The following is a 16936-nucleotide window of genomic DNA, read 5'->3' as shown; positions in this document are numbered from 1 at the left end:
TGAAAGATATAGACAAAATCCCTGATAAGCATGTCCATTTTATCTTTTTGTCTCTGCACCGTTGAACCTAAAATCGTCCAGGGAGTTAAACGTTCTGATGAATTTTGTATCTTACCACGAGGGTGAGTGTTGACTCAAAAAATTACAAAACCTACGTGGCGCGCAGGCCGAGTAACTAGTAAGCTAACTACGTCATTCGGTCGAATGCGGGGCGTGCCAACTCGTCGGCCGAGCTTGGCCGAGGAGTAAAATTTGTTGATGTCGCGTTGAGCGCATTGTTGACTTCTGTCTTGCGATTGCGACCGAGGAAGGAACACTCTCGGTCTCTGGGTTCTACAGCCTGAAGACAAGGCTACTAATTCTGCGGAGTTCACAAATTGTCGGAGCCCGATTCGGTCACTGTGATTATATTCGTAAGAGTATAAGAACGTCGAATCGAGACCAAACTATATGGGCACAAGTACTCAAACGTGATGTATGTCTTGATGGTAAACGTAGTTCGGTCGTCGGAATGCCGAACCCTGAAACTTACTTGCGAGTATCCAATCATAAAACCACTCGGCGTCCAGTACGCCGAGTAATGCAATTCGTAACACCTGACTATGCCGAGAAGGCTCCTAAGGTGACCTCTGCCAACAAAGGTTCGAAAACCCTTCTCGGCCGAGACTCAGATAGATAACCGGTCGACCTCGACGCAGTGCTGTTTATCCAAACTGAAGGTGCTTCTCGGTCGGCTGATTATGCGGCAGCAGTGCTGTTTATCCAAACTGAAGATGCTCGCCGGGTGCTTCCACAGTGCCGTTTATCCAAACTGAAGGTGTGTCGGCAGGAAAAGAAAAGGAAAAATCTCAAGGTGTTTGAGAAGTTTTGCGCAGGGCAATTGTATGCTGATTTGAAGGGGTTTTTGTGTTGTATGATTTCTTATATTTATAGCGCCCCATTCCTTGAAACCAATTCTGATCTGGATTGGGAGTCCTTGTCCCATTTCGACTCTAACTCGAACAAACCTACTCTCACTGGGATTCTGAATTTTCCTTCTTTTCGAGGCTTTATTCCTTGCCGGTCGAGAATCCTGGTCGCACAAGGACTTCTTCGACCTTTTCTATTTATCCGGACTACTTAGGATAGTATTTGGCCGACCCTGCCAACTGGCCCGGGATTTATTATTTGGCCCATAATTTGTTATCACCTTGGGCCGAGCACATCCTGCTGCTCGGCCCAACAATAATATTTTGGGCCCAAACAGTGAGAAAATAGATCCTAAAAGATAATTGACTCTAAGCAGTTTTAAATAATAATAAATATGCATATGAACTTCATAAAGGTTCTCAATGAGCAAAATATGAAGGTACACCACAAAACAACATTTCCCTTATAAAGCATGAACATATATGGTAACAGAGATCTGCACCTGGTGACAATACAGATATCCAGCACCAAGTCGGAACTTCAAGTCAGAAAACTTAGTCTTGTCCATGTCAACAGCTCTGAAACTAGACAATTGTGAGCCCGTTACATCTCCTACGACAGCCTTTTCTTTTTCAATTCTCCAGCTACAATGCTTTCCCATTTCTCAAGTGCATCGTCCTTAGAATCTTTAAGCCAATCGAATATAGGTTCGCTATAATCAACCACAGAGGGACCCCTCAAATAATTGCAAAATTATATATATACTAAATGCCTAACTTTTCAGTTAATTCCCTTTGTGTCCTTTTTACTGTTCATTCGCCAGTGTTCTTCCCATTTTGCCCTTCAGTTGTTCTTTAAGTTTGGCTTTTTGTGTTTATCATACAGTAAAATGCCGTTTTTGTCCCTGCTGTGCGATAGAAATCTCTCGATTTCTTCAGAAAGCCGAGAAACCTAACCACTCAGCTTCACCATCTCTCTACCATCTCTGCTCTCTTCGATCTCTGCTTCGCCTTCTTCGATCTTTGCTTCGTGATCTCTTCCATCTCTGCTTTTTCCGTGATTTCCTCTTTTCTGATCGGCTTCTATTCGAATTGAAAACCTTCTAGAGCTCTCTTTCCCATATTACAGCAGCAATTTTGCTCCAAATCTTTCCAATTGAAAAAACCCACATCATCATCATCTATTCCTCATCAACACAGGTACTTTCTACACCTATTATATGTTCAAATCTGCTTCGAATTTCTGATTTGATATAATTAGACTTTAGAAAAAACTTGATGATTTTGTGGGTTAGAAATTTTTTTACTAATTTTTTGTGTTCGTGTTCACCACCATCGACGCGGGCAAAGCTTCCCAATTTGGCCTTTTTTTTCTGATTTTTCTAACCCATCGTTTGGTTTCCGAGAAAAAAAAAATTTAATAACAAAAACGTTTTTTTTTTTTTTTTTATGCAGAGCCAAAGGGTTCTTCAACATTAAGATTTAGATATCCCAGGTTGGTTCAAGGATTTTGCCTCTGAACTCAATTCAGGTACACATAGTCTCTCTCTACTTTGATTCTCTCATTAGTTCTTCGCTTCGGCACCGACAAAGTCTCGAACATGAAATCATTGAATTAGTTCGCATGTTATTTTCCACTACCTCAGCAACTGATGGAAATCTAGGCCTGCCATTTGACTAATTGACTTCAAATCTTATCAAACAGACCTATATGAGACATATATGCTTTAGAAATTTTAATTTTCCTGTTTTATTTTATCTTCATTACATCAGATTTTTTTTTGGATTTGGTGGTTAAGATGAATTGAGTAATTAATCTAAAATATCTCTTTTGATTTAATGGTTGTGATAATATGATGATGTGGTGGTTATTATGATGGAAATGGATGTTAAAAAATTATGAATTTAACATGATTGAATTCCAACTTTTCCTTTCGTATTAGGCTATATTGGTTTGAGCATGATTGAATTGATTAGCTTGCATATGAATGGTTTTAAAATTGCACTCTTATCGTTTCTCACAGGTCCCACACGCCCATATATCAGTTGCTTGGCCATTACAAAAAAAAAAAAAAAAAAAAAAAAACCGGGGCTTTTGCTTGCCACTCAGGTTTGTCTCAAAATTAGGTTGTTTTTTGTTCCGATTTGTGTCCTTCAGTCATGTTGTGTTTATCCGTTTTTTAATTGTTGATACAGGACTTGAAAAAAATTGTGAAAAACTGCATTAAGGTACTCCCCCAACGAAATCGTCAATCACCTCTTCACCCAAGGTCTCCCTCTATTTCTCTTTCTCCTTACTTTCTCTCTAAAATCTTCATCCTTTTCAAATTTATTTGTCTAATTTTTTAATTTGAAGTTTTCAGTCTTCTCTATTAATGATAAATAAAAAAAAAAATTTAAAAAAAGTACTAGACTAAAGCATAGTTGTATTAATGGATCTCTAATTCTAATAAATCTTGCATGTTGGCCGAATTGACAATAGTCAGAGTTCACCCTCTGTCTGTCTTTCCAACTTTCTACTGAGGCATAGTTGTATTAATGAGTCTCTAATCCTAATAAATTAGGGATTCTCAACCCATATATGATTTTAGTTTTGGGGTTTTTTTTTTTTTTTTGATAGCCAAAGTTAATTAATCCTTAATATCTATATTAATAAATTTTGTTATTAATTTAAGCACAAAAATCCTAAATTATTTTCTAAATATAGGGAGGGATCTTTTTGCATTGTTTTAAAGGAGCATGAAAGTTCACTATTGTAAGCCTGATGTTCTGTTAAACCTTTTTTCCAGTTAGATGATAAGATATCAATCAAGGATCGATTTGATAAAAGCTAATGTTTAAAATTGTTTCTCTTCGAGTGTTTTCTAAATATGTTGCAATTTATTTATTTAAAACTTTATCATAATCTTTTGGTAATTAAATTATAATAATCTGTGATGACGATCTTATTTATTGGATTGCATATTTGAGAATTTAGATCTTTGTTTGCAATTTTAATTGCATGACTTTAAATGTATTCTATTTTCTTATTCCCAGCTTTGAATTTAGAAAGCAGTAGCTGCTACAGTGCAAATCCAATTGCTTATCTTATTTCTATGCCTTCTGTTTAATCCGTTGTCAGGTAAGGCTCAAAATTTTCAAATTTGTCTTCGTTTTGGATTGCATGTCTACATAAGGATTTAACATTTTATAGTGTAGTTTCAATCATAAAAGATAGTTAACTAAGGTTTTCTGAATCATTATTAGGGTTGGTTTTTGCATAATAGTTTCGAAATGTAACTTCTATGTGTTTGTTTTGGTTGATTGTAGATTACATATTGTCAAGTATTTAATAATTGACTTTTTTTCCTAGGGTTCTCAGCCCATTATCTGTTGTTTGGAGTTCAAACTTTTTTCAAGCCATGTTAACAAGGTCTAGAAATACCAAACTGAATAGAATGATACAAGAAGGCCATATCGTTGGTTCTTCCAGTGGTATACAACTTTGTGATAAACCAGGCTTTGAACCTCAGAAAAAAAGACGAAAAGAAGACCATATTGTTGGTTCTTCCAGTGGCATACAAGTTTGTGATAAACCAGGTTTTGAATTTGAAAACGAAAGACAAAAAAATGTTGACAATGTGTGTTCAACAAGTACAAACACAGTTCAAACAATTGTCAATGTCGATACATTTGATAATCCGAATCAAATTAGTAAAGGTCAAGCCAATTTTCAGAAAAATAAAAAAGGTAAACTAACTTTTTAACTTACAATTTCTTTGGGTTGGTTATGTATTTATGACTTTGTTTCTAATAGGTTGACTTTTTTTTTCCCTCCCTTCACCTGTTTTCTCAACAGGAAATGTTCAGAAATATGTGGATTTGGGAGATAAAAATTATAAGTGCATCCATTGTGGTGCACTTTTTTGGATAAAAGAGTCTTTAAAGCAGAAGTCCAAGAATAATGAGCCCCTTTATTCTCTTTGTTGCCAACAAGGAAAAGTCAAGCTTCCACGTCCAATGCCTACTCCTCACTTTTTAGAAAATTTGCTTGACCCAACTAAAGGCCAAACAAGCTTATTGTTTAGACAGAACATTAGAGCTTATAATTCAATGTTTGCATTTACTTCAATGGGAGCTAAAGTTGATCACACAGTTAACAATCAGTCAGGCCCTTACATTTTTAAAATTAGTGGTCAAGTGCATCATTTAATGGGCTCTTTGTTACCCCCTGATGGTGAATGTCCAAGGTTTGCACAACTATATGTGTATGACACTGCTAATGAAATTGGAAATCGTCTCAATGCTGTTAATTGTAAGGAAACAAATATGAAGCTTGATCAGAATATTGTCAAAGGTTTGATCAACATGTTCAATGAATCAAATGAATTGGTTCAAGTGTTTCGAACAATTAGAGATAAATTTGAAAACAATTCTCTTCCTTCTTTGAAAATAACTATATTGGGTAGGCAATTAAATGATGATAAACAATATGGACAGCCTATATGTGATGAAATCGCTGGTTTAATAGTGGGTGATATTGGTCAATTTGACTCAAATAGAGATATTGTCATAGAGTTTAAAGATGGTGAACTAAAACGTGTGACAAAATTAAATCCAAAATTTATGTCTTTACAATATCCCATTCTTTTTCCATATGGTGAAGATGGATACAGACCTGATTTGAAATTGAATATTCCCTCAAACAATCGCCCATGTAAAAGAGGAAGAGTGACTATGAGAGCATTTATAGCCTATCAAATTCAAGAAAGGGAGTCTCAAGTAGATACATTGTTAAAAGGAGGAAGACTTTTTCAACAATTTTTGGTGGATGCTTATGCAACACTTGAAGAGGATCGATTGGATTACATTAGAAAAAATCAAAAAAATTTACGAAGTGAGGTGTATAAAGGTATTTATGACGCTGTATCAAAAGGTGATCATGATGCTGATAACATAGGTAAAAAAGTAATATTACCTAGCTCATACACAGGAAGCCCTAGATATATGCTTAACAACTATCAAGATGCAATGGCTATTTGTAGACAATTTGGTAATCCTGATTTGTTCATAACATTCACTTGCAATATCAAATGGCCTGAAATTGTGAGAGAATTTGATATAAAACTTGGATACAAGTCAGAGGATAGACCAGATATCATTTCTAGGGTTTTTAAGATGAAACTTGATGATATGATTTGCTACATAAAATCAGGAGAACCTTTTGGAGAAGTTGAAGCAGGTGAGTTTCAGAAATAAATTTTTTTCTCAATTTCTTTCTTTTAATCTTTACAATGAAATTGACTGTGGTTTATATATTTCTTAACTTGATTGCAAACAGATGTTTGTACAATCGAGTTTCAGAAAAGAGGGTTGCCTCACGCTCACATCTTAATTTGGTTAAAGAAGCCTTACAAATGCTACTCTGCTGATGACATAGATTCCATCATTTCAGCTGAAATACCAAATAAAAATTCAGATCTTCTCCTTTATGAAATTGTCAACCAATTCATGATTCATGGTCCTTGCGGACAACTTAATCAAAATTCTCCATGCATGCGAGAGGGAAAATGTTCTAAGTTTTTCCCAAAGCAATACAAAAGTGAAACAATTTTTGAAACAAATAGTTTTCCTGTGTATAGGCGTCGTGATGATTCGTCAAAATTTGTGGTTAAAAATGGGATGCAAATTGATAACAGTTTTGTTGTACCTTACAATTCAAATTTATTATTGAGATACAATGCTCATATAAATGTTGAGTCATGTTGTCAATCAATGCTTATAAAATATCTTTTCAAATACATAAACAAAGGTTCAGATCGAGCAAGAATTGTTTTTGAAGAGAATTCAAACAATGAAATACTTGCTTATCTAAATTGTAGATATATATCTCCATACGAAGCTGTTTGGAGATTGTTTGAGTATCCAATTCATATGAGAGAACCTCCTGTTGAACGATTGCCAGTACATCTTCCTTTGGAACAAACTATTGTTTTCAATAGTAATCAATCACTTGAATCAATTGTTAATCAAAAAGCTTCTGAAAACACAATGTTGACAAGTTGGTTTGAAATAAATAAAATTTTTCCTGAAGCACGAACATTAACTTATGCAGAATTGCCATCAAAGTTTGTATGGGAATCTCGACATAAGATTTGGAAGCCTAGGAAAAGAAAAGGAGGATCCATAGGCAGAATTGCCTACGTGCATCCTGCATCAGGTGAGTTATACTATTTAAGAATGCTTCTCAATATTCAAAAAGGTGTTCTCAATTTTGATGACATTAGAACTGTGAACGGCATTATTCAACCATCGTATCAAGTTGCGTGTAAATGTTTGGGTTTACTAGGGGATGACAAAGAGTGGATTGAAGCTTTAGAAAATGCAGTTAATATTGCAACATCTCGCGAGTTGAGGCAATTATTTGTTACAATGATTTTATTTTGTGAAATAGCAAATCCTCAACAGCTTTTTAATAGTCATTGGCAATATATGTGTGATGACATTTTGTATGAGCTTCGAAAATCTATTGCAATGCCAACTCTGAATTTACCAGAATTCGAATTAAAAAATTCTCTTCTATTTGAATTAGAGCAACTATTTAATGCATCATCTAGCTCTTTAAAAGATCATAATTTGCCTATGCCTGATGAAAGAAAAATTTAAGAAATTAGAAACAAATTGTTGAGGGAAGAATTAAATTACAATTGTGATGATTTAAGTAGAGAACATTCTGTTTTGGTAACACAGCTTAATGAAACCCAAAAATTTGTCTATGATTGTGTTATTAGTACTGTGAATGAAAAAAAGTCGGGTCTCTTTTTTGTTTATGGCCATGGAGGAACTGGAAAAACATTTTTATGGCATACAATAATAAGTAAAATCAGATCTGAGGGTAAAATTGTTTTAGCAGTTGCTTCATCTGGAATAGCTTCATTACTTTTACCAAGTGGTAGAACTGCTCACTCCAGATTTAAAATTCCTCTCATAGTTACAGATTGCTCAACATGTCAAATTAAGAAAGGGACTCATCTTGCTAAATTAATTGAAAAAGCAGATCTTATTATTTGGGATGAAGCTCCTATGAATCATAAACATTGTTTTGAAGCATTAGACAAGTCACTTTCCGATATTTTATCACATTCAAATGATTCAAATAGAAGTGCTCCATTTGGTGGCAAACCTTTTTTATTAGGCGGTGACTTTAGGCAAATTTTACCAGTTATTCCTGCTGGAACAAAAGAAGAGATAATAGATGCCTCTTTAAATAACTCTTATTTATGGCCTTTTTTCAAAGTATTTCAGTTGAAGGAAAATATGAGGCTTTCACAAAAGGGATTAAACAATGATCAAAAGGAAAAACTTGCTAATTTTGCATCTTGGATTTTACAGATAGGTGATGGCCAAATTGGGGATACACTTGATTCAAATGACAAAGATACATGTTGGATTGAAATTCCAGATGATTTACTCATTCATTCATACTCTGATCCTATTCATTCTATCTTTTCAGCAACTTATCCAGACTTTGAAAATAATTTTGCCAGTTTTGAATATTTACGAGAGCGGGCTATTGTTACACCAAAAAATAATATTGTAGCGGAGATAAATGATTATGCAATAGATTTGTTACCTGGTCAAAAACACATTTATTTAAGCTCTGATTCTTTATACTCATCTTCTGGAAATTTTGAGACTCTTAGTATAATGTATCCTACAGAATTTCTCAACACACTTGATTTCAATGGCTTGCCTTCACACAAGTTAATTTTAAAGATTGGAATGCCTATTATGTTGCTCCGAAATTTAAACCAATCTTTAGGTTTGTGTAATGGAACAAGATTGGTTGTGACTCAATTATTTGATAGAATTATTGAAGCTAGAATACTTGCTGGCAGCAACATTAATTACAAAGTTTTCATTCCTAGAATAACCTTGACAGCAACTGAAAACAAATGGCCTTTTGTATTTAAAAGACGTCAATTTCCAATAAGACCATGTTATGCAATGACAATTAACAAAAGTCAAGGACAATCATTGAAACAAGTGGGACTCTATTTACCACAACCTGTCTTCACTCATGGTCAATTATATGTTGCATTATCTAGAGTCACATCAAGAGAGGGTCTCAAAGTTTTAATTACAAACAACAATGAAATGCCAAATGCATTTACAAAAAATATAGTTTACAAAGATGTTCTGCAAAATTTAACAACAGGTTGTAGCTTGCATACATCTGCAATTAAAAACTTGCATATTACACATTTTGATATATAAACACTTTTTTCCTAACAATATGTATATTTTGCTTGCAGATTTACAAGACAATCAGCATCGTGCCAATTCGTAGCAAGAGTCACTCACCAAGACATTGCAGGGCACGAGTGTACAATTCAGACTCAGGATATGCAGGTATATATTGATTTGATTTCCGTTGTATTGGTTGAAGCTTTGTTAACAATACTAGAGTTGTTAAATTTATCTGCCATATATATTCACCAAATTATGTCTCAATGTTGTTGTTGTTGTTACTCGGTCATGGGGTTTCTTAAGGTAGATTGTTATCGAGTTTGAATTTTCTATTTTCTTTCTGCAAATTATTTTTTAATTATTATTTGTTTTAGGAACTGCAATTGCATAATTGGATAAGAAAACTAGAAAATATGTTCGATTAGAACAAATAATTTTAATCATATCTTTAATTTATTTTTGCATTCTATCTTGGTATCATGTTGAGTGTTAGTCTTATCTTTAAAGTTTAAGCAATGCTGAGTTTGTTTAAACTCTAATCGTAATTGTAGGTTGATTTGGACCCTAGCAACAATGAACGCTTCCTAGATGTAACTCTTACTAGGGATAACAACATTATCGCTGGCAAGATATATCAGGTGCTTCTAACTCAATTTTGACTTCCTTTGCAGTGTGTATCATTTCCTAATTTTGACTTCAAACTTGATCTTGCTTATAGTTTTTAGTTTTTGAAAATGATGTAAATGTAATAACCGAGGTTTGTAATAGGGAGGGAGACACCATCAGTTTGCTGGAATCATTAACCCCGGTTATGAGGGATTTCAGAAGCTATTTTTCCGTTAAGACGAAATTGCCATATCAGTGCACTCAAAGTAAGTCGCCATTCTCTCATCCTCTTCCTAAATTTTGACTTTTGTGGCTACAAACTACCTTTTGTATAGTTATGTATATGCATGTATGCTTGGTTGATCTTAATTTTCCATATCCAATGTATTCAAATCATGTTCATAGTCAGATTACCATTCTTGATCTGTTGTTTCAAAATTGTCTGACCTTTGGGTTGATAACTATTGAAGCATCATGCGCTGCACATCCTACTGCTGATGTCTTAATCAACTTTGCTTCATACAGAAAGTCAATGATTATTCTATGAGTAGTCTTCTGGAGTGCGAAACTTCTATAGTTGTACCTAACGATGAATGTATGTTGATATATCTGCAATGCTCCCACTTCTTCCATGGCTGCTTTTATGCAACCAACCATTAGAGTTGTGGCAAATATTACTGAAGGTGTACCTAAGTCAGACACTAAGCAATTGATCGCATATGCACGGGCAAACAACAAGGATACACCATTGATGCAAAGTCATCTTAATTTCACTAACCTATGAAAATGAACTAGCTATACTAACTTTAATTATCGTATCTTTTGCAGGTTGTCATTGGCCCTGCTACTGTTGGAGGAATTCAAGCTGGAGCTTTTAAGATTGGTGACACTGCTGGAACAATTGATAACATTATTCACTGCAAGTTATACAGGCCTAGATCTATTGGTTTTGTCTCCAAATATGTATGTAGCTAATCCAATATCTTGAACTTCAGATAATTTGGTTATCCAATACCTTAAACATTTAGCGTATTGCAATTGAGTTCATTCATTTTTGTCATGTGCCCTTATGTTGGCAAGACTGTCCAGGTCATGGTACAAAATCACAATGTTCATATGTCCTACCTTTTCTTTTTTGCTTCACTTGCTTGAACATTGATGACTGCCTTTCTTCTATGATTTGAGTCGATTTAGGTGGTTCCACACATAACTGATGTCATTAAGACATGGGGCAAAGCTATTTCAGTCATTTCCGTTGATGGAAAAGAGCGTCCTGCAAATGTTTATGTAGATCATTGGGAGCTTAATTTATTAGTATTTATGTAGAAATAGAAATAATTATAAATGAAACCTTCTTATCAGACATGACCTTTCTTTTGTTTGGTTGTGTTTTGCAACTCATCAACAACAATAAACAAATGAAGGGTATAAGCTCTCCATAATAGGGTAGTCTTTTATTGATTTTAAAAATCATCCGTATGATAGTTGGTAGATTTTTTCTATTTAAATTTCTTATTATTGTGGTAGAGTTGTGTCGAGATTTCTTTTGCTATATTGATATTTTGCTATACATTCTTTACATACAATTTAATATGTTCATTTATGCTCTCGAAAATTAATAAAATATATATTTTGGTTCTACATCTTTGTAACAGAATGGACAACCTCCCGTGATTTGCAGGCTTTTAAACCACCAAAAAAAACATAAGGGTCTCTGCATGTAAAGTGTGCACAAGTTAAGGCAGGTAAATTTCAAAAACTCATGTTTGTACAAGCTGTCATAATTATTATTTTCTTACTATAATTTTGGTTTTAATGATAAAATTTGGATGTGCCCATTTGGGGATTTCCCAATTCAGAACCTAGGAAACAAGTAGCACTGCTGACGCACTGTTGGAGAGATTATGAACCTCTGTTAAATCACAGTCCAGTGAAGGGATTAGCCCGTTCGACTTTGTGTTTTAGATGAATCCGTTTCGGATTGGGAGAAAATTTAAACCCAGAAAAAGTTGGGTTTCCTGATGAGTTGTCCGGCAGATTTCAGGTGACTAATTTCGTATTACAGATAACTTTGTACCATGACATTGTGGTATGCTATCGAATCTAATTAGCGATTTTTTTGTATGGTTTTTCTGTGGATGCAGGTTGGCAACAAACAGGTTGATCACATCTTGAGTTTTCCGACTGATTTATTCAATCCTATCAGTTCTGATTCTGTCCCTCCATAACATTTCCAGCACCATCTGCCTTGCTCTCATCACAGCTTGGCTTTCATTTCCTCAGGTAAAGTTTCTACCTTTTATTCTTCAGGAAAATAACAAAGATTCCAAATTTATTGAACTATATAGTCATTTTCTGTCAAGTTTATTCTTAAAGTTTTTAATTTAAATTTTTTCAATTTGAATAAGAGGAATGGTGGAATGGTGGATGTCAGAGTTTCTTTTACAGCAATTCAAAGGGAAGAGCTTGACAGACAATGGACTCTTCCCCTATTCCTCCACATTCACTTTTACCAATTTCCAAGAACACATTAAATTCCCTCAAAATATAAGCCGAGGTATGGAAAAGCTTCGAATTCCTTGGTTTCCTCCAATTAGTATGCAGAACTCTAAAAAAAGAAAAAAGTGAGGGTTGAATGACTACCCTCATATATACACCGACAGATATGTAAAAAATTAGAATGGTGAAGTGAGGGTTTAATGACCTATTACTCATTTGGTTCTATTTAAATAAAGTTCGCTGATTGGGTTCAATGACTTATTACTCATTTGCCATTCATAATTCTCTGTTTTTCACTCAAACATTGTGAAAATTGAACCTATAAAATATTTCATATGATTTTAAATCCCGCAGCATCGCGCGGGTACAAATTTCTAGTGTATCCTATATAGGATAGCAACATACTAGATTTTAGTCATAATACTATCTTCATCATGGAACAAAGAATTGATGAACAGATTTCTTACTTCTACAAGGAAGTATGCTGAAGGATCATGCTGACTAGCTTTTTGCATCACATGGTCTGTCAAGCAGTCGCTCTTATCCCTCAGTTCAGTCAAGGTTTGTTGTCCAAGGACCAATAACTCTTGGTTCTGCAAACGATCTTTCTATGTCAATAAATCAGGAATTTGAGGCAAGAATCATGAGATTAAGCAAAAAGAGTACTGCATAAAGAGAATACAAAGGACGGAAAGCTAACTTCTTTTTTTCCGGTCTACCATTTCCCTCAACAGTACTAAAAGGAACCAGATGGATATATTTACATAACTCAGATGAAGAAAAATAAGAATGACAAGTCTAATGCACGACAATTTTGGTCTTGTTCCACTCTCAGTGGACTCCCAATTTATTGAAGGTGATTCAGCCACAAGGGACCTAAAAGCCTATGTCTAAGAACCTAGCGAACTCAAACCAATTCCAAAATAAAAGCAGCAGATCCAGTTGTTCGGCTTAATTCTGAGACCTTCCCATCACACAGTTACACGTACCATGAGTTTCTTACATCTTTGTATAAGCCAGCTAGGTTTGAGCATGGAAATCTGTCTTTGGAGTTTCTGGTCAATGTTTGTATCCTATGTAGTGTGTGCCTTATAAAAATGAAGAACTGCACTTGCACACATCTCAATCATAGAGAGATATCAGATATTTCAACCCTACAAATCAGAAGCCAAATAAAAGTGCTCGCATTAAACCTTGACTAGTAGGAACTATACAACTGTAAAACACCAAAACCAAGACCTATTCTATTTGACATCAGCAAGATAACGCTTTAGAAGATGCTATACCTTAAACCTTTTTTGCACATTTTGGTAAACCTCAATGGAAAGAGCAACTTCTGGATATTGCACAGGTACATATTCACGAGCGCTGGATGACTTCACCTAATTTGCATAAGAGGGGAAACAAATTGACCAATCACCAATCCGAGAAGTCAGAGTCGGCAAATTGAATATGACAGCATGAAAACATGTAATTCAGAGGCAAAACCAATAAAACGAAGGGCTTATATAGCCATTGGTTTCAACAATCAGATCTGGACAACATGAAAGCTACAACTTATTCTAGGTGCAACTGGCATTTGCCTCTAAATGTACAAACTGGGTTCTGATAATTTTGAAATATGACTAGAGACCACGGTACATCAGTTTTCAGGATAGCCATAAAGTCCGAACAATTAATTCAAACCACAGTACATCAGAATAGCCATAAAGTTTGTATTGGTAATTTCTTCATCAACTTGATAAGTGAAGGACAACCGTTAAGCAGAATCTCTGTTCATTTCATCTGTGAGTTATATCACACAGTCAATGTTACTGTTCAACGAAAAGGAGGGGGGAGAAGGCAGGTCAGTCTCTTTTTTTCGATACAAAAACAATTCAACGAAAATTCACGATAGCAACTTCTACTGAATGAATCAAATTGTCAGTCATACAAAGCTTCCCGAGTCAAAATCACCAAACTTGTTATTGATGCCGTTTAGGATTTAATTATGTAGCATCCCCTAGAGACTTAAACCAATCATTGACGATATTTGATGATTGGCTTCCTCTTTCCTCTGCATCAAATGGATGCATGTCTTCAGGGAGATTGCGAATGTGGGCGTTCCCAATCAAAACATGCACATTTGGGATAGGTCCATCTCCAAGGTAGCTACTAATACTCTGATATTTGATTGTATTGAAACTGATTATACTAGAGGTTTTTCCGTTTGAATGAACGAATTTTGTTTCTGAAGAAAAAAAAAACTTGCATTTGTGCAACATTTGACCAAAGATTTCAAATGTACAATCATCTAGACCACAACTTGAATAGTAAAAATCATGTGCTGTTGTAATCACTAGCTTCATGTTGGGACACAGCATCTTCCAATGAATTATTCACTTTCTGTTTCTCCCTTTTCTTTCCCCCAAAGAGTTGCAGACAAACCAAGAACGATAAAGAAGGCTCCTAAAACACTGAAAATGTCCAAAAATGTTAAGGTGTGTTAAATGAATTCATATAAAATCAGCCACCAAAAGATTCCAGGGGCAGTTTGATAACCGTTTCATTTTTTATTTTCAGTTTTCAAAAAAATTAAAATAATGAAATGGTTATCAAACGGCCCGGGCCTGTAAATGTTGATCAATACAATGCACTACACGAAGTAAAAGGCGGATAAATGTACTGATTCTACATGTAGAGATTTGGGATCCAGTAAATTGATCATGACTCGACTCAGTTTAGAAATACCTTCCCATGTATATAGCTTCTCCTAAATAAACAATCCCATAATAGCCGCAACAATCGTAGCCAGGGGTCTAAATGCTGTCATGAAAACTGGACCTCTTGTTTTTGCTACCAAAGTCTGCAGATAAATCACAAGTCCCAAAATCACAACTCCCTGCAAAAAAGGTTTCACCTCCTCAGATTTTCCATGAGCGGAGCAGTAAAAACATTAGACAGTTAAAAGATCAGTCTTCGGAGTTTGGATGACAACTTCCAAGAAGTGTAATGTTCCATGACAACTTCCAAGAGGATGCTTTGTGATCGAGAATCGCTGCCATGATCCCCGCGAGTAAAGTCCCTGATAAGCAAGTGAGTAAGGTAAGCGTGATTCATGCTGGATACATTTCAATTGTTACTGTCTGCATCAATAATATTACGTGGCTATGAGAATTGTGACAAAACTTGTATAAGATTTAGGTTTTTCGAGCACCTGTAAGATGTAGAATGCAGATAATGCAAAATATGAAACAAGGACAAGAGAGCCCTTTATCCAGTCTCTGTCTATGGATGGTTTTGAGGTAGCTGCGGTTCAATGGGAGCCTTCAGTGTGCATTGAAATCACAGCAATGCCGTTGTATAGGGTCATCAGCGTTGCGCCAGCAAACCCAACAAGAGTTCCCCCAGTCTTTGCTTGCGTGCCAATATCGAATTTCTCCATCCTGAGTACATCATGATGTAAATCCTTAAAATCCTAGTGCAAAAATCATGACTTCTACGTGTGATCAAATGGATTGCATTACCTGAACAAAACTGCTATGATAAAGGTAATACATGGAATAAGGTTGCTCATGGCAGTTACAAAAGCCGCTGAAGTGTACTCGAGTCCCATGTAATTCAATGTTCTTCCCAACACTCCTCTAAGATACACACGAAAATTTAGAGGATTAATCAGAATTAGATTACTTGTTCAGAGTTCAGCAAGCTTCTCACCCAAGGAAGCCCAAGAAGAAGACATTTCGCAAGACTGGAACACTGATTTTGCTCTCGTTTTGTCTGCCATGAGATAGGTTACAATTAAAGAGAGGAGAAATTCACATCGGATACAACATAAACGAAAATACAAGAAGAATGAAAACTATATTGACCTCTCGAAAATTAGGGCAAGAAGAGCAGTTGCCAGAGTTCCGAAAACATGTGCATAAACCAAAAGCACATAACAGCTCATGCCTTTTGTCTAGAGAGACCTTGGAGACAACACTGAACCCTGCAAAGCATATGTTAGAAAATATGCAGAGGATGTGTGGTTTCGAATTCTCGATTACTCTCTCCCGCCTACCATTTCCTTCGATCGCTGTGTCTCTCAGTCGCTCTTCCATTTGCACAATACATGAAATTGTTCCTTCTCATGTAAATTATTTATCAAGTTACAACTGTCTACCTTGTACAAGGGAATACATACATGTATCATTCGTCAAATTTTGAAAAGAAGACCGATATGATACCAAAAATGTGCGGATATAATACAAGAGAACATGTTAAATAGCTTCATTTCTATTTCTCGATTTCGTTTCGGCATAGAATTGTGTACAAAGAGCTGTCTACACAGCTCCCACATTGCTGAAAATGCACAAGAGTTGAAAAGGGTGGAACTTTAGTACTACAACAATTCAAGAAACACTCCTCCTTGGCTAATTAAGCAATTCTAACAAGTGGGAGACTCGTAGGTCTAAAAGACTCCTAATTAAACTTGGCATGAGGTTTAACTTGTGGATGTCAATTAACTTATTAACCAAATGATCACACTAATCAAACGATACTTGAGATCGTTGTCGTTTTAATTTAATTTTTTTTTATTAATGGATAAGAGATTTGAATTTCGGATATCTTCCAATATCAATAAAAGAAGTACAATACATTTTTGTTAAATGTTAGTACAAACGTAGTCATAGCCGTTTTTGCTAGGATTCTGCACCCAAATTCAAATTTGC

At 35.3% G+C, this 16936-nt stretch overlaps 1 long non-coding RNA gene across 3 annotated transcripts; it reads left to right on the top strand.

The window, feature by feature from the left end:
* Positions 1-2931: 2931 nt before the first annotated feature.
* LOC137741180 (uncharacterized) lies at positions 2932-11488 on the top strand. 3 transcript variants are annotated; one of them, XR_011069222.1, is made up of 9 exons: positions 2932-3018; positions 3105-3178; positions 3945-4029; positions 7003-7107; positions 9203-9273; positions 9689-9775; positions 9906-10009; positions 10572-10706; positions 11425-11488. It is a non-coding gene; the product is annotated as an uncharacterized lncRNA (long non-coding RNA). The 3 variants fall into 3 exon arrangements; XR_011069223.1 differs by having other exon boundaries at positions 9203-9299; XR_011069224.1 differs by lacking the exons at positions 10572-10706; positions 11425-11488 and adding an exon at positions 10269-10477.
* Positions 11489-16936: the final 5448 nt, after the last annotated feature.

This window comes from Pyrus communis, chromosome 7 (genome assembly GCF_963583255.1).
Source record: "Pyrus communis chromosome 7, drPyrComm1.1, whole genome shotgun sequence".
Taxonomy (NCBI): Eukaryota; Viridiplantae; Streptophyta; class Magnoliopsida; order Rosales; family Rosaceae; genus Pyrus; species Pyrus communis.
This window is presented reverse-complemented; position numbering and strand designations above follow the sequence as displayed.